The 21,876-nt window shown below is 34.8% G+C and overlaps 1 long non-coding RNA gene across 2 annotated transcripts in view; it reads left to right on the top strand.

The window, feature by feature from the left end:
* Positions 1 to 21,876, top strand: part of LOC104853082 — a 76,531-nt gene that overhangs the window by 5,728 nt on the left and 48,927 nt on the right. For both annotated transcript variants that reach the window (XR_777678.2, XR_777679.2), the window contains exon 4: positions 5,769 to 5,881. This is a non-coding gene — a long non-coding RNA (uncharacterized LOC104853082). The remainder of the gene's footprint in view (positions 1 to 5,768; positions 5,882 to 21,876) is intronic.

The raw sequence follows: 21,876 nt of genomic DNA, 5'->3' as shown, positions 1-21,876 counted from the left end.
TATATAATATACATATATATATATATATACACACACATACATGGAAATACTGAACTCTTAATAAGTGCATCTGATACATTTTAATAAAAACAAGAATTTAAAAAATTTTGTGCACAAATGTTCAGATCAAAGTATAGAATGATAGTTGAAATCTAACCTACTCCTTGAGTTTCAACTTTGCTGATCAGTCCAGCAAAAGTAAATGAGACAATACACTAGGATTATATACCTGTGACAAATTTGGAAGGTACAGAATGTGATTAAAAATACAGTGAATATTTAAATTTTTAAAATATTTCTTTTAGCAAGAGATACATTACTATTAATCTCCCTCAAAACTCCCTTCCTTTGAACACATGTATCTCATCTTTCTTGCCACTTTCTGAAGCAGTTCTAGAAGTCCTTTTTCATGGGTGGTTTCTTTTAATTGCACCCTCCTGGCTGGCTTGATGTCCTGAATTGATTCAAAACATTTACTTTTCATGGTCGTGACTTTGGGGAAGAGTCAGAAGTCACTTGGTGCCAGATCAGGTGAATAAGGTGAATGAAGACACAAACAGTAATGTTTTTATGAGCCTGCCTTTCCATTGGATGGCATCTGAGCAGCAGCATTTGCCTCAATGAAAAGACACAAAAGGATCTCCAGAACTTCTTTAGAAAGAATGTCAGAATGCATCTGTTAACACATTCAAAGGCTAGATCTCTTTATATTTGACCCTAAATTTCAAGTCTTCTCCAGAGTCCTGGCCTGGCTGCTGGGTTTCTCCATAGGAACCTGTCACTGAGATCCAGAATCCCACCTCTAGAGACAGATTACATTGTAAACAAAAGCAGGAGGTACAGGCCTCTCTGGGTGAAACAGGCTGGGGCGACAAAGGGGAAATAAGATGGGGAAGTGGTATTGGGCCCCAGGCTTGGGCAGGCTTAGACTGTGTCAGGCAGGTCCTGTTAGATCAAAGAGGCCATAATCTCACGGCCCTTCCAGTTTTAGGTGCAGACTGGGCAGTAAATCACCTAATGACCTGGACTGGGCTAAAGAGAGATTTCTGAGAAGGCACAGTTCAGAGCTATAATGAAGGTCTCTGAAATGTTCCAGAATATTAGTTTGTCAACTTTAAGATATGTGGGAGTTTCACAATTTGATGCTTTTATTCTCTTTTTATATTTCAAAATGAGGTATCACAACTTTTCACTTTACAAACTTTTGACATTATATTTTCTGGCAAAGTGCTCATTTTCAATCTTCTGCTAAATATTTTGTGATCTTATTAAGAATATACCATCAAGATCTAAAGAAAATTGGTCCCACTGAATGAAACTTTTGTTTATTAACATCATTTTAGGCAACCACGATTCTGGAGAGTTGTAAACATGATAATCATTGTGACCCTTAAATTAACTAATTTCAATTGTACTATGTATTCTATTAGGAAACAAGTACATTTTGGGAATAAAATAATTTAACAGGGTCTTAGTTACTTTCCTCTTGTTACTGAGACAAAATACTCAGCATCCAAAGTTAAAGGGGAAAGGGTTTATTTAGCTCACAGTTTGTAGAGGTTTCAGTCCATAATTGACTGGCTCCAAGGCAGAATGGCACATGGCAGAGGGGTGTCAGAGGAGAAACAGTTCATGGCGCCACAAGATAACAAAGCAGTAAGGGACCTAAAAGCGTCTTTCTGCCCCTTCTATCTTATGTAGACTGCTAGGATTAGGGCAGTGCCAAACCAATCAGTGTACTGGTTTTGTACTCATATGCCCTTAATCCCAGCATCGCACACTCTAATTCAGCTACCTATGACCACTTGAGTCTTTGTGGAGACATCTAGACCCAAACCATAACAACGGAGAAGAGATATTTTGACAAATACTTTTAAACTATGTTGTAAATATAAACATGTTTGGAAGCTATTTTGATTTGCTGTAAATATTTAATTTTTAAAATTTGATATTTATTTGTGAACTGTACCTTTGTGCCATGCTTCTGAGTCTGTGGTTTTCAAATTTGGCTGAGCCATTAATTGCAATGGGTAAATATTCAAAGAAAAAAAATCATAGCATTGACACTAGAAAATAACTAAATAGTAATTGATAAAGGAGCAACTCTTTTATATGAACATTCTGAACAAACTAAAAGTATATGATAACATATTTTAAAAAACCATTTGAAAGCAGAAAATGCATCTAAAATAGCAAATGCAGCATTCAGTAGTATTGGATGGGTGGCTTTGCTGGACCTTTTTTCCTGTCTATAAATTAGACAGGTATTATCAAGATTTCCCAGATTTGGCAAGGTATAATTGTAATGACACTTTCTGTTTTAAAGATGTAGAATTTATGTGCTCAACCAACCTTTTAATATATCATTATAATATTGTTTTTGCAAATTGTGTTTGCATGCCTTTAGTTATATCACATAGCTTTTGTAGCACCAGGTAGTGGGGCTTCCCTCAAAACCAAATATATATCAGTGAGGCCTTTGAAATTATTAAAAGCAATCATTCATGTTTTGATTTAAGCAATGAAGTATCAGTCCATTAAAGAAAAGAAAGTGGCAATAATGATGAGACAAATGTGTTTTAAGCAAGAGTAAATCTTTTAAGGGTGATTAACAGCAGTGTATCTTTTACTGAAATAACTTTTTTTTTTTTGGTACCCGGGATCAAACTCAGGACCTTGTGCTTGTGAGGCAGGCATAATGCCATTCAGCTAAATCCCCAGCCTTGTAATAACATTTTTAATTCACTATATTTTGATAGCTCCTTTTGTTTTATATTAAAAATGTGTCCAGAAATGTTTAATTGGCTTCTGAAAAATAAAGTCTGGACTCTATATATTTTTACTTACCTGTATTAGCAATTATGCTAAGTTCTTATTGAAAGGGCTAATTAAATTTCAAATTTTTTTCAAATTTCCATATTTTCCATGGAGATCATTGTGGAGCTGTATATGTGGAGATGATGACTAAATATATAGTGTGGATTAATTTGTTCTTTTCATGATTTTAGGCCATCAAAAGAAAAGATTCACAGTTGGATTTCAGGGCGGGGGTCACAACTAAAAAAATGACACATGGATGAATAAAGGGCAGTGAAAGAAACTTAAAAGAAATGGAGAAGGGAGAAAATTCTGAGAAATTAATGTTATGAGAACCTATTGAGTTTGGGTTAGGTGGAAAATATTATTTTGGTAATTTAATATAGAACCAAGCACACATAATAATGACTGGGATAAAGTTATTAGATGTTATTCTCAAAAGCTCTTTGCTGAGCTAAGAGGAAGCAATTTGAGCCACATGATAGGGAATGGAATCTTTTGTAAAGAGTTTGGAGGTGATGAAGAAAGAGAGATAAGCATATGGTTTGCAAGATAAATGGAAACTGGGGAAGTAGCATAAGCAATAGATGTATCTTGGGAATTTTAGTCTAGTTTATTTAGGAGAAAGAACCAGAAGAACTATAAAAACTGAAATTGGCAAGGTCTAACTAATACAAGCATTCATTCAAGATCATAGAAAGTTGTCACATCAAAGACTCAAATGGATAATTAATCTTAGAGACGCCTCACTTGGGAAATTGAAAATGTGGAAGGAAAGGAAAATGAAAGTATAAATAAATTCTTATTTTTCATGAAATGTAAGTGAAGGATATTTTCTGCCTCCTCAGTGGAGGAGGCAGCAGGTTAGGCAAATTAGGAAGAAGAAAGAGTCAGATAAGTGGAAAGAGTTTGGGGGTATTTGTGGGGGTTGGGATGAGAAGTCAACCAAGGAGAAACACGTTATTCCTTGATAGCTATGCACTGAGTAGTATTTATCTCAGTGTGGTGCTGTGTGTTTATAAGAGGAAAAAAAGAAAAAAGAACATTTGTTTACCTGGTGAATGTGGGTAGGAGTGATCATTAAAAAAAAAATCACTCCCCTTAAAAGGATATAAGATAAGAACCAAGAGAATGCTATACATTGGTACCTCAGTTCATGAACATTTTTTTGGTGAACAGTTGGTTCACTAACAGAAACATTGGGCAAAATTTTGTTTTTGTTTCTCAACTCTTCACCAGAGGAACATGAATGTGTCCGTCTTTTCCAGAATCATGGAACGAATTAACCGAGGCACTACTATATTTGCAGTCATTGCAAAATGAATTTAAAAATACCTAGAAGAATATTTCTTGAAGGACATAAAACTCGAACAATGCTTAAAACTTTGTCAGGAAAAGATAGGTGTTTTGGTGGAAATGGTTTTTAGTGAAAGTTTAGTGGAGAACGTGAAGTCCAGCTGGACCATGAAGAAAAGGGAAGGAAAATAAAAAGCCTTTTCAGGTGTAGATGTATAGGGAGTACATTATAGACCCAGCACTTAAATTCAATGGAATAAAAGTGTGCAAGCATCAAACTAGCTCACTTTTCTCCTGGGACAGAGTATTGTAATCAGATCACATCTAAGTCCTTTCTGCCTTTGTGACAGATTAAAAGTTTGGAATCTTCCCAGCAGATATCAAAGAGCTGCTGAATTTTTTGAGCAACATAACTAAAGTAGTTGTAGTAACATCACAACAGATGTGAAGTATAGATTGGAAAGGTAGCTCTCTACGATTGAAGCACTAAAGACCTCACAATTTTAAATACTCATCAATGCAAATTCCAGTGAGTAATGTAATTACCAAGAAAAAAAAATCTAATTTTGCATATTATCTTAGATTCATCAATTTTTCACATTTTTCTTTTCCATTATCTTTGATTTTTGTTCTTTAGCTTCTGCCCTTCCTTTGATATTTAATCTGTTATCTTTTATGTGAACTTTCTGCTTTCTCTTTAGATTTTATTCAGAGCGTAAACATGCAAACTTCAGTCTCACCATAAAGAATTTCAATAAACTCATGGCTTTTGTTATTCAGTTCCTAATGTTATAGTCCGTAATACTTGCTAAGCTTCAGTAGTTACTCATGTTAATATTGCATATCATCCTATTACATAGGCTCCACAAACTTCATTGGGTTTTCCTGGTAGTAGGATTAAGATGAGCATATTAGATTTTATGGTTGTATTTGTGAGTGTAAGATAAGGATACTAGTTTTCGTGACTGAATTTTTTACTGTTTTAGTAATTTTTCACTCAATTTTTGATTAAATATGAAAGCTTTAATATTAAGGTCAAAACTCATATATATTCGTACTTTGGGTCACTGCAATTTACATGACTGGGTCTTTTGTCACGTTTTGGATGGATGACCTGAGTCTGATATATTGGTGAGTATCTTTCTTTGAAACACCAAGTTGTTACTTTGGTTTCTGTCCAGATAAATTGTTTTTATTTAATAAATAGCCTATTTTTACCTTCTCTTACAGTGACTGAATGTCCAAAAATAATGAACATTAAAATATATTAGGTTAAATATAAAAGGAAATTAAATATAAAATGAAAATTAAATATGAAATGGAAAAACCTATGGGAATCGTTCTTAGTCCTGGAATATCGACGTATCTACATACAGCATGTTTTCAATGCTATTTGAATCTGTAATGGCCTTCCTTTGAATCTATAAAAACTAGTAACTTCCTATACTAGTTTCTAAATATCTCAAAAATATTTTAAGCTACTTAAGTATAAATTCTCAGTAATTAATGCACAATGCAAATTGTACCAAAGGCAACAAAAGTCAAAGTTGTAAACTTGGCTTTTTAATTGTGAATGTGATGTTTTATGAATTATTCATACCTGCAGTAATGTTTGAACATTGCTACTCGCAAGCTTTTTCTTCTTTTTTCTTCAGTGAAAGAGGACAATCAAACTTGGTTTCATTTTGAGAGTTCAAGAAGGGGTGAATAAAAGAATAAAAAGTCATTCTGGAAAAAATGAATTATTTGAAAGCTCAGCTGGAATAAGGTATCTTAAAATTTTGTATAGGAAATCATATCTAACTTCATAATTAACATGATATTACATAATGTATAATCTAAACAAGGCATAATGTTTCTAACAGTTTTTGAATAACCACCTTTTCCAAGCATGACAGATTAAGTGAAAACAAAGGGAATGAACAAAAAATGGGAGGGGTCCTAAATGTGTATCTTCATGGAGAAAGAGGGCAGTACTTTGGGGGAGTGCAATTTACATGAGCATCTGGGTCTTTTGTCAAGTTTTGGATGGATGACCTGAGTCTGATATATTGGTGAATAGCATTAACAAAGGTCTGGTTGTCAAAGGCTAGGAAGAAAAATGCAATTAGCCACTGCAATGAGGTGATGTCTGTGTTTGGGGGAAAAAATGATACCTAACTGGCAATAGAAAATATGGAAATGATACCATCAGCAAAAAGACCAGAGGGTTGTGTGTGAGTGTGGTATGTTTGTGTATTATACAGTCAACTAAGTGAGGTATGAAAAAAAGTAATTTCTTAGGAAATATACCTGTTCCTGAGAAATGACTGGATGAAGTCAGTAAATTTAACTCGCAACACCATAATCTCACCAACCTAACATTTGTAATACTGTTTGTAACTTTTTAAAATTAGAACTAAATAAAAGTATGCTTGAGTTTAAAAGAAGTTTGCTCTTTTGTTGGTCTCCTTTTTTTTCTTTCTCTCTCTACAAGCCATGCTGTCCAGAGTAGAGAACCATATCTAATCTCCCAATTAGGTCAGGGCCCCAGGATAATCAATCTCCTTAACAGCAGATGCCTTGTTTCAGTAAATGAATGCTTGGTTTCCAAAGCAGTTTTGTGTTGAGAGAAGAGTGCAGTTGGCATGGGTGATTAGAACTCTTTTAAACCCTATAAAAAGCTTCTGTAGATTGTTTTATGCCCACACTTTGTGAACTGAAGTAAAGGCTGTAAATCTCCTTCTTGAAGTGACCATGCTAGGGACTTTATACAGCCTGTGAGAACATCTACATGCATATAAATGGAATTATTTGAGGTCCAAATTTTTACGTTCACTTGAATTAATCTGTGATTTTGATAAGATCTAAAACGAATATGTCAGTCTTTAGTAGGTGTCACATTTATTAAGTATATTCCTTAATAACGTCACTACTAGAGTAGCATTGTTTAAACCGAAAACATGACACATTAGCACAATTCTGTTGTTTGCCTAGTTGGACTACCTTTACAATTTTCTTTTTTTTGGTACCTGGGATTGAACTCGGGTCCTTGCACTTGCAAGGCAGGCCACCGAACCACTGAGCTAAATCCCCAGCCCTACAGTTTTCATTGTTTGAACTACCTTTGAGTTAGTTTACAAATTACAAATATTTTGGTACCTGGGATTGAACTCGGGTCCTTGCACTTGCAAGGCAGGCCACCGAACCACTGAGCTAAATCCCCAGCCCTACAGTTTTCATTGTTTGAACTACCTTTGAGTTAGTTTACAAATGCCTTCATAGCTGATATCTTTTTAGTTCATATTTGTCTTATATGTAAATATGTAGTATTTCTTAAGTTTTTTGGTTTTTTTTTTTTTGAACTCAGGTCCTTGTGCTTATGAGGCAGGCACCAAAACCACTGAGCTAAATCACTAGTCCCTTATATGTAGTATTTGGAATGACCTTGAAATAAAGAAAAAATAGTTTATAAACAATGAATACTAAGCCAAAAGTATTTATTTTACTAACAATTCAACTCATTAAATCTCAGATATATTGAGAAAATAATGAAACAAGTTTCAATCTGGTATACCCTTTAAAATTGTAATGAAGGTTTCCATAAATAGTTTTAGACAATTGTTACTCAAAATCTGATTGTTGGAGCCTGTAAGTGATTCTTGGAGTAATATTTTAAACAGTTCAGGAGTACCTATTTTCTATTTTAGGAGAACAAATTACATCATTAAAGGCATCAAGTAGAAACATTTACAAGCTAGAGGAGAAGAAATATTTCACCAGATTACTCTGGAGTTTGTAATTTCAATTTTATTGACTAAATCATTGGTTCTATCAGTTTTCATCCTTTCTTAAAAGTTGTTTGAATCTGCCTAAACTATGGAACTACAGTGCAGGTTGAAAAGACATCTGAGGAAAAATTAAGAAACAAGATCTTTTAGAATTGATGCTAATTACCATTGACACAGCTTACATATCAATAAAAGTATAGGATTGCATTACATTTTAAGTGAGATTCCGTAGCTAAATTGATAGATAAGGTAAGATAATTAGATATCTTGTTTTTGTGGTACCGGGGATCAAACTTGGGTCTTTGAGCTTGCGAGGTAGGCCACGGAACCACTGATCTAAATCCCCAGCCCAAGATAATTAGATAGCTATACAAAGTTTTGAAAATACATTCTTGGTAATGAATGAACAAAAACCACTGTGATAATTCACTTCTGCTTATTCTAATGTGTAATAGTAGCTTAATATGTCCTAGTAGAATGGTTTGATATACTAACAAGTCTTAACATTTTTAATTAGAAAATAATTTGGTGTATAGGTCTGTTACTTAGCTACATTTTAGATTCAGAATTTGATTTAAATATTATAGTATGTAAGGCAGTTCCCATTTGATTTGATGAAGCTAACATTTGGTTTTTGACTTAGATTCCAGTGACTTTCAGACTCTAGAAATTTCCAAACTAAAATTCTATCTTATCATGGAGTTCTTAAAGCTAAATTTATGCATGTGTTATTTATTTCTTACATAAACAGGCATGCATTCACATGCATGCACATGTACACACACACAAGATACGAAAAAAATCTGAAAGAAACATACCAAGATATGAACAATATATTTGGGTGGATAAATTTGAGTGATTTAAAAAGTCTTTATTATAAAAACATATTACGATGTTTGTACAACTAGAGAAAAATATAGCTATTTTCATTTTAAAACAACATATATAATCCCACCATAGATGGTATATTGTTTGGCAATAATTTTTTCATGACTTCACAAATCTCTGTAAAAACATGCAAAGGAAATAGCTTGGTCTCCCTTGGTACTGCTAATTTGGCCAGGATATTGATAAGAACTACTCAGTGAAAGTTACAGTGTAATAACTGTGAAGAGTATGTTATGCTTACATCACCCTAGGAGTGGTCTAAGATAAGAAACAATAAAAGGTAAACAAATTCTATCTATCCAGGATCTTGGGATTCATTTACCCTCTTAAAAATTATTGATTACCAAAGAGCTCTTGTTTATACAACTTATAGCTGTTGGCATTTCTTACATTAGAAACTGAAACAGAATTTTAAAATATATATTTATTTACACATTCATTTAAAAATAACAATGAAACACATTCCACTGTCAGCATAGTATAGTTTTTCTGAAACAAAACAATATGTATTTATATATATGTGTAGACACACGTGATGAGAGGAATAGGAGTGTGCTACCTTTTTATAAGTGTCTTTAATGTCCAGCTTAATAGAGCTGGTTCTCTTATCTGCTCCCGCATTTAGTAGGTTGCAAGGTGGCATTTTGGTTGAAGTCTATAAAGAAAGATTGGCTTCATATGAACATGTAATTAGAAAAGAGGAATATTTTTAAAACTTTTTGAAATGATTATAGATATTCTTTAATATTACATTAATTCTCAAGTGATAGTTTTAGATTCATTTTGAAATCTGAGCCAATGTAAATAAAGTTTTATAACTTTGGAATTTAACTGTTTATCAAGGAAGATTTCTAAAATCTAAATTTTGCTTTAAAAGTATAATATTCCAAAAAATATGATAATCCAATCAACAAAACAACCCCAAACAGATTCTGAAGGGTATGGTATTTGCTTTTCCTTAAAGTATTTTCTTAAAAATTCAAGAATCACACAAATCTCTGATCCTTGTTTTTAAGCTTTTAGATAAATTGAGTTTAAGGTTTATTATTGATTATATGAACTATTTATTAAAGCCTTTGTTTTTCATCATTTTGGTTGTAACATGATATATATTAACTATGCATATATGAACAGCACAGGAAAAATGTTTCATCAATCATACTCTAAACATGTGTAATCCTTTTAAATATAAAAGAAAGTATTTTCTAAACAAAACCTTTGTTTGAGCCTGAAAACCAAAATATTGATTTGTAAAAGAAAATGTTTGTTTCAGTAGTAAATGTTTATACCCAAATCTGAAACCAAAGTACACATTTCCTTTCATGACACTTGTATGATATGTCAGACATTATTAAAAATAATTTGGACGTGCCCACATGTGGCTCCTTTCTTTGTAAACATTTGCACAAGATGTCTGGACAGTTAGCTGATTATTAAAACTCTTTAAAAATCCCTGTTTTTCAAAATTAGATCTGGTTGTTTCTGTAGCACATATCCTTTTTGAATGACAAATGAGATAATGCCATTCTTTACTCACAGGTCAAATAGTCCTTCTAGAAGATGTGGCTCTCATATTATTCGTGATTCTAAGAAAACCATACTTTGCTCTCATACTTGCCACCTTAAATGCCACCTTGGATTCCTGTCACTGCACTCATTGTGGCTTAAAATAATTTGTACAGTCAGCTAATTAATGTCTGCATATCTGACAGAGAGAGAGAGAATGAGAGAGAATCGCTAAGAGACTGACTTGAACAGAGCTAAAGAATCACTAATGGGACTATGCTGGGTGAGATTGGCATTTCCCAAAAGCATGCTGTAAGATCAGAACTTGACAAATAGTCCCCCAAAACAATAGGAAAGTGAAAAGTCAGACCAAGAAGGGAAGGAAAGCTTATTAATGATTATCAGTATAGGCAATCAGGATCAAACTAATATGCTGGAAGCTTCTGTGGGTTCCCCCCAGGAAAGGTCTGAGCCAGCTTTCTTTGCCACTCTGTGTCCAGGACCTAGCACACAGTTAAACACATGATAGCACTCTATTCTAGTTGCTGAATAGATGAATAAATGAATACTGATGAGCATTTGTATACATTAAATGTTCCAGAAAATTTTCTTGTACCTTTTCTACCTTTGGGCTTCTCCATTCTTAAAATTGGCTTATAGGATGACTCTCAATTCTTTGTTCTGTGTTTTCTCATGTCCTTGACTATCCCATTCTTGCCTTCACCCATGCTTTTGGTTGGTTGTTTGTTTTGATGTCAAGGTGTTGAAAACAAACACTCAAGACAAGTTCTGTCTTTTTCTTTACTATTTTTCTCTTTTACTTATTTTCTCTCAATTAGCATATGATTGTCTGTGATTGTTAAATCTAAATCTCTTATCCCAGTACCTTCCTCAAACTGTGATTCAGTATCTTACGAGTATTTCTGTACATTTTGCCAGATGCATATCCTTGGAAACCCATATATTGGTCTATGAGTAAAACATCATCTGTCTTTTTTGTTTTAAACACCATCTTACATACTAACTGAGTTTTATTTAATGTGAGGCATTGTGAATATTATCTTGGTTGCTTTGTATTTTTGTATTGTTTTAAATATTCTTGAGTTTTAGTTTTGAAAATGGCAAGTTGGAGACTATTTGATCTTTTCGAGTTTTGCTTCTAAGATTTGTTAGGCAGGTCTACATTTATGTTTAAAGAGTCAAATTTATCCCACTGTAGAAGCAAAATTGTTCTAAATAGTCTGATTTATGACCCTTGATTACAAGGTTTTTTACTCTCTGGCTGATGGATTAGGCTTTATTCTTGACTCTGTTTTACACTGCTTGACTCTCTTTTCACACTGCTTCCTTCAGTCTTTCCATGTGGTTCTTTTGTGCAGTGTATTAGTCCGATTTTCATTGCTATAATAACATACCTGAGGATGAGTAAATTATGAAGAAAAGAGGACTATTTAGTTCACAGTTTGGAAGCATAAAGTCCAAACAGTATGGTTTCAACGTTGGTTAGGGATCCCTTGCTGCATCACACAAGGTAGAAAGCATCATGTCAAGTGTGTGTATATGTAAGAGGTCAGAGAAACCATGGAGTGCACAGACTTGCTTTTATATAACCTTCTTGTAAGAATTAACCAGGGTCCTGTAAGAACTATATACATTCCTTATGAGCTCATTGCCTCAATGACCTAACCTAACCTCTTAAAGGTTCCACAACACCTCTCAACCCCACCACACTGGGGTGAAGTTCCCGACACATTAACCCTTAGGCTTACTGAAACCAAAAAGCACCTGACCTTGAGGTGATCCTGTTGAATACTCAATAGGATCTTCCTTATATCTCAAGAGGTCTCCCTTTGCAAAATTTTGTTCTTTCCAGTACTGAGTAATGCAAACTCTAATGACCTTTACTTTTCTGAACTCTCAGTTCTGTTGCCTCAACTCAGGCAGATGTCTGGGCTTTGATGGGGCTCCCCTTCCCTGTGTCACAACCTGGAAACTTTCTTTAGGCAGTAAGCTAAGCAATCAAAGGACTGACCTCTAATTTCCGCCGACTTTCAAGATTACTGCCCTTCACTGCCTCATATCCAGTGTATCTAGTGTTCTACGTTTTTTTTTAACTTTACAGTTGTTTCAAGAAAGAATATCAATATAGCCCTTGTTAGATAATTTTTAATGAAAGGGAGATCCCATTGATTCATTTTCAAATGTTACACCAGCTTTACATTCTGTGTAAACCCCACTTGCTTGTTGTGTATTATCCTTTGTTGAAGGATATTATTTGTTGAAGATGTATGATGGGGTTTGTTAAAGAATTTTTATATCTGTGTTTATAAGGGATATTGGTTTGTTCTTCTCCTGTAGTGTCTTCATCTAATTTTGTTCCTGAGTAATACTGCTTTCTTAAAATGAATTTGGAAGTGTTTTCTCCTCTTCTAGTTTTTAGAAGAAGTTGTATAGAATTTACATCACTTATTAACAATTGTCTACATTTTAGTGAAAACATCTGTAGTTATTTCAGTCAAAAGGTCTTTAATGGAAAATTAATTTTTTAATAGATATAGAACTATTTTGGCTTTTTTCCTCTTAAGTGAGATTTGATACTTTGCAAGCTTTAAAGAATTGATCAATTATATCAAAGTTGTCAAGAGCTGTTTCTATGGAGTGCTGCAGGCAAAAGCTAGACTAAAGTAGACTTAAATCTTTGAGGAGTTTTGGTGCAAAGGAGTAGCACTAATGTAGTAGTATTTGGACAGAAGTGAGTTCATGAGTAGGCTTTTGATTTTTTTAATAAAAGGGAAATGAAAAAACATATTGTGACAAGAATAACCCAGTATAGAAGTTTGGTTGCCCATGTTTAATTCATAATGAAATTGTGTAATCAAATAAGATACAAAGTATACACAATGGTTTCAAAACATAGAGTTGAATGCAATAGAGTTTTAATGCTAATTTAGTTCACATTCTTTTGATCTTTAATCCTTGCATTGTAGACTAAAGCAGATTACTGAGTTTTACTCAGTCAAGAACAGTTCCCAGCTTGTAAGGAAAAAAATGTCTAAAACAAACAAACCCCCTCCCTCCCAAAAGAAAAAGATAGATCATGTACTGGTTCAAATTCCCTATGGTGAATATTATCATTATGTGTATCTAAAATGTACCAATAAATGTTAAAAACAACAACAACAAAAGCTTTCAAATACCCTTTGAACTTAAATTTTATTCTGAAATCAAGATTATTATGATTGAGGGGTATGAGAGAAAAGGTTTTTGGGGGACTCAGATTCTATATATTCCAGTGTGTGATTGTTTGTCCCATTGTTTGGGGTCTGTGGTGAGGCAGGACATCATGGTGGAGTGTGTGGCAGGACAAAGAGTTCACCTCGTGCTCAGGAAATGAAAGGAGAAGACAAAAGGGCTTGAATCTCACTGTTCCCTTTAAGGATATATAACACTAATCACTTGAAAATGTCCCAGAAGACCCTGTTCTTTAAACCTGCTGTCACTTCCCAATAGCACCAAGCTTGGGAACAAGCGTTTAGCACATGGACCTTTGGAGATATTCCAGAAGTAAACTAAAGTGTGTGGCAAGTTGTTTCTTACCATCCTTTCTATCTCCTTTGTGCTCCTACTACTTGAGATTTTGTTTCTAAAGTGGGAAACAGAAAATCATGCTGATAGTTTTTATTCAGTTGTGAAAGCAATCATTGAAGGAAGATAACAAAATACTTTAATGCCCTTTGGGGAGAAGGAGGCAGGTATTAGCAGCTACTATGAAATAAGTCATGCAAAGGCGATCTAAGACATAAGACCTGCTGGCTGATGTATTAGTCAGCGTTCTCTTTGCTGGGACACACATAATTTAAACGGGTTAATTTGGCTCATGATTTCAGAGGATTTAGTCCACAGTCACCTGGCTCCAAAGCAGGAACATCATGGTGGAAAGGTCTGGGAGAGCACAACTGCTCAGCTCATGGGGGCTGCCAAGCAGAGGAGGAAAAGAGCACAAAAGAAAGGACCAGGGATCAGATATTGACCCCAAGGATGCATCCCCAATACCCAACCAGACACATTCAGAAATATGCTTTACAAATCCCCCTGGGGGCTCTTGAGTCAACAAATTGACTATTAAGCTTAACTTTCACAGCTGAAATCAGTAAGTTATCTTGAGTTTGGGCCCAGCCTTCATGTAAAGAGCGAGAATGAGAGTTAATACATTACTACATCTGTGGAATCCCAAGAGGGAAAAGATTTTAATGCTAATCTGTGAACAGTGTGACAGAAGAGTAGGAGAAGGATGTGTTCTTACAGAATGAGATCTCAGATGTAGACGGCCAAATTACTAAGACTTGTTGGCTATGAATAAAATGTTAGGTTTTATTCTGGTTGTTGCTAAAGGATTTCTGTTTTTAAAAGATCATCCAGGCTACTGCAGAGCACAAGTGATTGTAACAAGGAGGAATGGAAGGTGAGGGCCAGCTATTGTGATAACGGTATTACAAACTGTAGAGAAGACAGAATTAAGTAGATGGAGTGAGAGTGTGATGTGGATACAAAATTCATATTTTAAAGTTGGACTTGGTAGAGTTTTGAAAATTATTAGGATATGACTTTGGACATTTTTAAATCTTTCCTGCCTTGTTTCCCATCTGCAGAATGGAAATTATGGGAAAGTTAAAATAATAAATTAAAACAAATAGCAAGGTTGTATCAGGCTCTCTGTCATGTTGCAGGTGTTGTGTAAACAGTGGTTGTCATAGTTTTGTTATTGTAGCACTCAAACTAATCTCCCTGTGTCAATTTTCTATATCAAACTTACCCTTACAATGTCATGACATTCTGTCATAACTGTTTCTGTTTTTTAAGTCATGGTTGGTATCCCTCTTGTACTTAAGAAATTCCCAAAGTCCCAATCAGTAAAAATTTCATGGCCTGTGTCTGAGATATCCACCTGTTTTTGCATCTTCATTTATCACATCATACTTTCACCATATAATATAGGCTCTGGAACAGTGTTTCTCAAACTTTCACTGCTTACATTTTATCAGGAACTTGTTAAAGTGAAGATTCTGATTCTAAAAGGTCTGGATAAGACCTCGGGTTCTGTGTTTCCAACAAGCTCTTGTTGGATGCTTCTTTTACTGATCTCTGGACCACACTATGAGACACAGAGCTACAGTAAAGCTCCTGCCAGGTTATCTTGTGTCCTCCATAACTACCTCTCTCTCTTTTTTTTTTTTTTTTTTTTTTTTTTGGTACCAGGGATCAAACTTGGGTCCTTGCACTTGTGAGGCAGGCAACAAAACCATTGAGCCAAATCCCCGGCCCCTCATTTCTTCCAATTAGTTGGATCTCACTGTCTAGAATGACCTTTCTTCGTGTCTTTGCTAATGAAATCATTTTCATCTTTCACATTCTATCTAACTCAAGATCATTTTCTTCATGAAATGATTTTCATACCTCCATTCTATTTACCAGCCTACCTTCCCAAATGTTTGCTTTCTCCCTTCCATGTATTTTTTGGTATTGCAGTCAGAATTTAGATTGTGGGTCTTGGTTGTACAGTACTCCTGTTGTGACTTTTGATTCTTCAACAAGTTGCACAGCTCCTTGCAAAATAAGTGAACCTGTTTGTGTACTTTGGAAAAATTGTGAATTACTGTTTAAAGTTTAAAAAAAAGGTTTTTTTAGCATAAACTTTTGATTTAACATTTCTTTATATGAAGAATCTCTTAAATTTTCTTCAGTGGTTGTATCTGGTCACCTAAAACAATAAACACTCATTATCACATCAATATATTGATTTGATTAACTCTTAAAATATCCATATTTCTTTTACAGTTTGGAAAAACTCAGGCTTTCTCTCAGATAATGCCAACCAAAAATTCCTAAAGATTATATACACTTTGGCTAATGATCTCTCTTAACTAAGTTACCAGAGGTAACAATGGTTAAAATATTTTTGCCTGAAATTGGTAATAAGAAAAAGAATGGAAATATAACTAGCTTTTTAACATGTAAATGCTGTTATGTAAAAAGGATGCTACTTAATTTATGTTTTAATAACTGTAGCCAAATTTTTTAAAAAAATCATTTCAGACTTCTAAAACTCATAGTGGAGTACTTTCCTGGCATGCGCAAGGCCCTGTGTTTGATCCTTGGCACTGTAAATAAATGAACTAACAAATAGATAAGTGAATATCATGTTTGTAAGCCGGGAATGGTGGCTGATGCCTGTAATCCTACCACTTGAGGGGCAAATGCAGGAGGATCACCACAAGTTTGAGGCCAGCCTGGGCTACATAAAGAGTTCAAAGCCAGCCTAAACTATGTAGGAAGACTTTAGCTTATATATATAAAAAAAATATATATAAAATGAATGCACACATAACATTTGTTCAATGGAGAAATTTAGAAATAACATTGTACCAAAATTTTTCATCAAGAGGTTTGTGAAGAGTTGACATTCATTCCTCAAGACTCCTCCTTCAGGCTTTATGAAATTTTCTCAAGGAGAGAAATCAGGTTTAGTCTCTCCTCACCACTTCCTTCAGTTCTCAACCAGGAAAATTCTTTTTTGAAGCCATTTAAAACTCCTTGCTTACAATGTAGCATAAAATGATATGCTTAATATGCTAACCTAGAGCCGGGCATGGTGGCACATGCCTGTAGTCCCAGCACTCAGGAGGCTGAAGCAGAAGGATCGCTGTGAGTTCGAGGCCAGCCTGAGCTACATAGTGAGTTCCAGGTCAGTCTCAACTACATAGTGAGACCCTGACTCAAAATAACAACAACTACAACAACAAAATACTAACCTAGAGCTATGGCTATGTATCAGTAGGTTGGAAGGCTCCATTTTCAGGACCAATGAGTTGTGCTTTTCCACAGACACAACTCTTGGCATTGCTGATTTCAGTTAAATAGACTTTCACATTTTAATTTACATAGCATTAACACTTTACCCTGAGAAGCCACAGTTTATGGAGACATTTCCTTGTCTGTCCCCATTGCAATTAAAAAAAAAAACCCACAGGGTATTCATTTACACTTCTAAAAGTGATAGGCAGTGTTTTAATGCCATTTTCATTTGCACTGCTTCTGATCTTGCCATCATTAATTAAAAAGGAAAAATTGGGCAATATAAACAATGCTCTGGCTATACTGGAAGCTTTTGGGGGGGTGCTATTGAAGAAGAAAGGGCAAAGGATGCGTTATGTCCTTTATGGGCTGGCCTTCCCATCTAACATTTACATCTTCCTTTGTGGAACTCTCTTCTAGGTTAGCTCCTATTACCCATCATTCTGTCCTACTTCAGCCAGTGAGAGCGCTCTTACATCAGTCATTATTTTGGATCTTAAAATCTGAATATGATTTTAGTATGAGGAAACAAAGTAATTTGTTAGACTTAGTAAAGAAATCTCAGATGTAGGAGAATGTCACTAATCATCTAGGAGAAGCTCAGTGACCACTCAGTTGAATAGTATTAGGTAATTGAACAGGGAAATTTGGGATCAGAGAAACTGAAATTGGAAGCAAATTGTTTGGAATTTATCCAGCACACATTGATGTTATTGATGGATTTTTTTTTAATGGCGGTATGATTCTCATGTTAAATTTGGGTGGCCATAGGTATGAGGCACCCTGGAACTAATGTTACATTTGAATAAGAAAATGGAGGAAAATGCACTATATGAAACAAAGGCTTAGAAAGCTAACCCACATGTCCAGTCCAGTCCTAAACTTATAAGCTTAGGTAGCCAGTTATATTAATAGGAATTATTATTTCTGCAAAGGAATAGTAATGAAGAATACTAAATAGAACTGTTAGAAATCAGGCGACTCTCAGCACATGTCTCAAAATTTTCCCATTTGGTAGACTACTTCATAGTGGGGGACAAGCTCTGAGTACAAGTAATAGTCTAACAAAATGGCTTATTGTGATTGAGGAGATAAATTAGAATCCAGTAGTACTTGCTGATGTTCAAGGAAGGCTCCCAGTTTTGCAGTTTGTATATGAGATGAGGTGATATAAGTTGACTGTGGAGGCTGAAATTTTTAGGTGAGTTAGCTGAGCAGAAAGTAAAGAGGGGTACTAAACCAAAAGATGGGTTAGGCCAACATGATAGGACTGTGGGACTGTCTCAGGTATATTCCTAGTGTACTGGATCATGGGTTTGTCTGGTGATAAAGGAGGCTATAAGTTTGAAGTAATCTAACTGTCCATGATGGATCCAGATCTGAAAAAGCCAAAGTTATTATGACATTGAGGTTGTAAACTGCTGTGTGGCCCAGCCTGCAGTAGTTGGTATAGCTTTGAGGGAAAAAAGGAATGTAACAGTATACAGGATGTTTCATATAATGTCTGTATTCTCTTGAATGCTCTTTGATGATTTTGTGATAATGTTCAAATGTAGTAGTCTATTGAACTCTCTACACAGTACTAAACAAATGGCTTTGTAATATATTATCTCTTGGAGTTCTCTACATGGTTTTGCTGTTACAAGCAATTTGATTTACACACTGTCCTGACACAACTCATGTTTTCCATTTTATCCTACTTTTCTTAAAATTCTTTCTTCCTAGAATACCTCCTTACTTCTTTCTACTTATATAACATTCTCTAAAACCCAGGACAATCTTTCATTTTCTCTGTATTTCGACAAAAAGTCAGTTCTTTACTAATATCAGATTGCTACTTAGTCATAAAACATTTGCTTGTTCTTCCTCTGATATGATTTCTTCTTTGTCCTCATTTTTTAAGATGACAGGTTGATTGACACTCTACTTAGGGACTGTGCTAAGTACTAGAGAGGACTACATCTTCTGTAACAAGTTCTGATCTTATTGTTTCTTAAATTATATGAAATGCCATACATGAGTGTATTAATCTTGGATGACTATGGCAAAATAAAAAATATATATACTGGGCAGCTTAAACAACACAAAGTTTTTTCTCAGTTTTATAATGCATGAAGTCTGTGATCAAAATATTGGCTGATTCAGCTCCTAATGAAGGTCCACTTTCTGGCTTAAATAGTTGTGTACTCACAGGGAGGATACAGAATTGTGTAGAGCATCCTCCTCTTCTAAAAATGCTAATCTCATTATGGAGTCTCTACCTCATGACTTCATCTACAACTAACTACCTACCAAAGGCCGTGCTTCTTGATTCCATTGTATCAGGAATTACTTTAATTCAAGAAATAAGAGGAGAAACAAATATTCAGTCCATAACATTACATTCTTGGGTTCTTAAAATTTACTTTCTACTCAAATATAAAAATAAGGGCCAAGGATTTATCTCAGTGTTGCCACTGCCTGCTTCACAAGTGCAAGGTCCTAAATTCAATCCCCAGAACCAAAAAAAAGCAAAAACCAATCAAATATAAAAATCATTCCATTCAAACATCCTTCAAAGTCTTAACTGATTCTGGCATCAACTAAAAAAACTAAGTCTGAAGTTCTATCAGTTGCTTTCCCATTGTTGAATAAAATACTCCACAACAACAATTTAAAAGAGAATAGGCTTATTTTGGTTTATAGTTTCAGTGGATTCAGTCCATGATTAACTGGTTCCAACATAGAAATGCCATGTTAGAAAAGCATGGCAGGGCAAAGCTGCTACCCTGGGTGCCATGGCACCGAGGAAGCAGAGAGCAAGGGGAAGGAGTTGATGCAAACATACATTTTTCTGGGTCACACCTCAAGTGATTCAGGCTTCATTTAGAAGGAGGCTTCCACTAGACCCCAGCTCCTAACAGCACATACAACTTTGAGGCTTTGGCTTTATTTTAGATCTTAACCATAGAAATACCTTATTTAAATCAGATATGGGTGATGTTTCTTGTACAGTTCATTCTGAAGCAAAATTCCTCTTTAGTATGAACCTATGCAATTAGATATATACTTCCAAAATACAGTGGTGGGATATGTTTATGATAGATATTCTCATTCCGCAAGGGAAAAATAAGAAAGAATGAAAAGATATCAAGCCTCATGGAAGTCCAAAATCTAGTGCAGGAAATCTCACTTGATATTAAGGAGAAATAACAGTATTTTTAGCCATGCTCTGCTCACTATATCCACTAGGTTGGCAAAATCACCCCATAGCATGACATTCTCCTATAGGTAGGCCATACCATGATTCTGCAGTTCATCCTTCAAAGCTAATGTTGAGGCAGCTGTATCCCTAGGCTTGCACCCTGTGGACCAGTCTTAAGGAAAGCATCCCCAATGATCCTTAAATCACCTTTATTGTCCTTCCTTCTTCTTGATGCATGACACATGCTCCCAGCTGAATATCTCTATGTTCCTGTCTTATAGAATCCAAAAATGCAGTAACTTTCATTCTGTCCTGCTTTTTTTGTCACCTTTAATTCAGGCTAGCAATATATTTCAGGTATAACTCTATTCCTAGCCTTTAGTGAAATGGATGCTTATGCTCACGACACTCTTTCTTGTGACAGTTTTCTTTGAAAGAGATCTCTAATCTTTTTTTTTTCCAATATGGATATACTGAGAATTTTCCAGATTGCCAAGCTCTGGCTCCTTTCTACTTAATAATTATATTTTCAATTTATCTTTTTCCCATTTTATCTTAAAGGAGGAGGATGAACCATGTCAGCATTTCCATATTTTGCTTAAAAATCTTCTCAGCTAGATAGCTAATTTTATTGTTTGCAAGTTCTGCTTTTCCAAAAACACTGAACATGAATACTACTCAAATTCTTCATAACTTTATAGCAAGAATTTCTTTTCCTCCAGTTTCCAATAGTATATTTCTCATCTCCATCTGAGTTCACACCAGAAAGGTCTTCACTTCCATATCTCTACCAATATTCTGTTCATGATTATTTATGTATCCTCACTGAAGATGAATGTTCTCTCTACAGGTTTCCCCCATCTTTGTGAACCTCCCTAGAATTATGTTTAGAGTGCATATTTTTGGCATATCTCAGAACCCCAGGATTTATTCACTATTTAGTTCTAAAGCTACTTCCATATGCAGGATTTCATATGCAGGATTTAAAGCAGGATTTCACTTCTTGGTGCTATTGAGACCCAACAATTCTGTCAGTGTACCCAACAAAGAACTCCCAAATACATAAAACAAAAACTGATATAACTGTAAGGGGAAATAGATTCACTGTTATAGTTGGATATGTCAGTGCTTGCTCTCAATTCTTATAACAAAGAACAAATATTAGGAAGTTATCAGTTTAGAACAAACAATTTTACCTAACTGGTATTTATAGCAACCACCAGCTAACAACAACAAAAACATACTGTTCTTCACACAGAAAGAGTATTTATTAAGATATATAATATGCTTTGAGATAAAATGTTAAAAATATTTAAATCTCACTAAGTATTTTCTGGTCACAAAGGAATAAATTAGAAATAAATAGAAAGCTGTCAAGATAAATCTCTAATATTTAGAAACTAAATAGCATATGTTTTTTTTTTTTTTATTGAGTTTATTGGTACATTTAGGGATACAGTACAGTTACATTCATTGTTGGGATCATGTACCTTTACATGGCAAGTCTTGATTCTCATTTTTTTCCCCTTACCTCTGCCCTCCCTTCACCCCCTCCTCCCCCCC

The sequence above is a fragment of the Fukomys damarensis genome, unplaced genomic scaffold, assembly GCF_012274545.1.
Source record: "Fukomys damarensis isolate Sample0158 unplaced genomic scaffold, DMR_v1.0_HiC HiC_scaffold_38, whole genome shotgun sequence".
NCBI lineage: Eukaryota > Metazoa > Chordata > Mammalia > Rodentia > Bathyergidae > Fukomys > Fukomys damarensis.
This window is presented reverse-complemented; position numbering and strand designations above follow the sequence as displayed.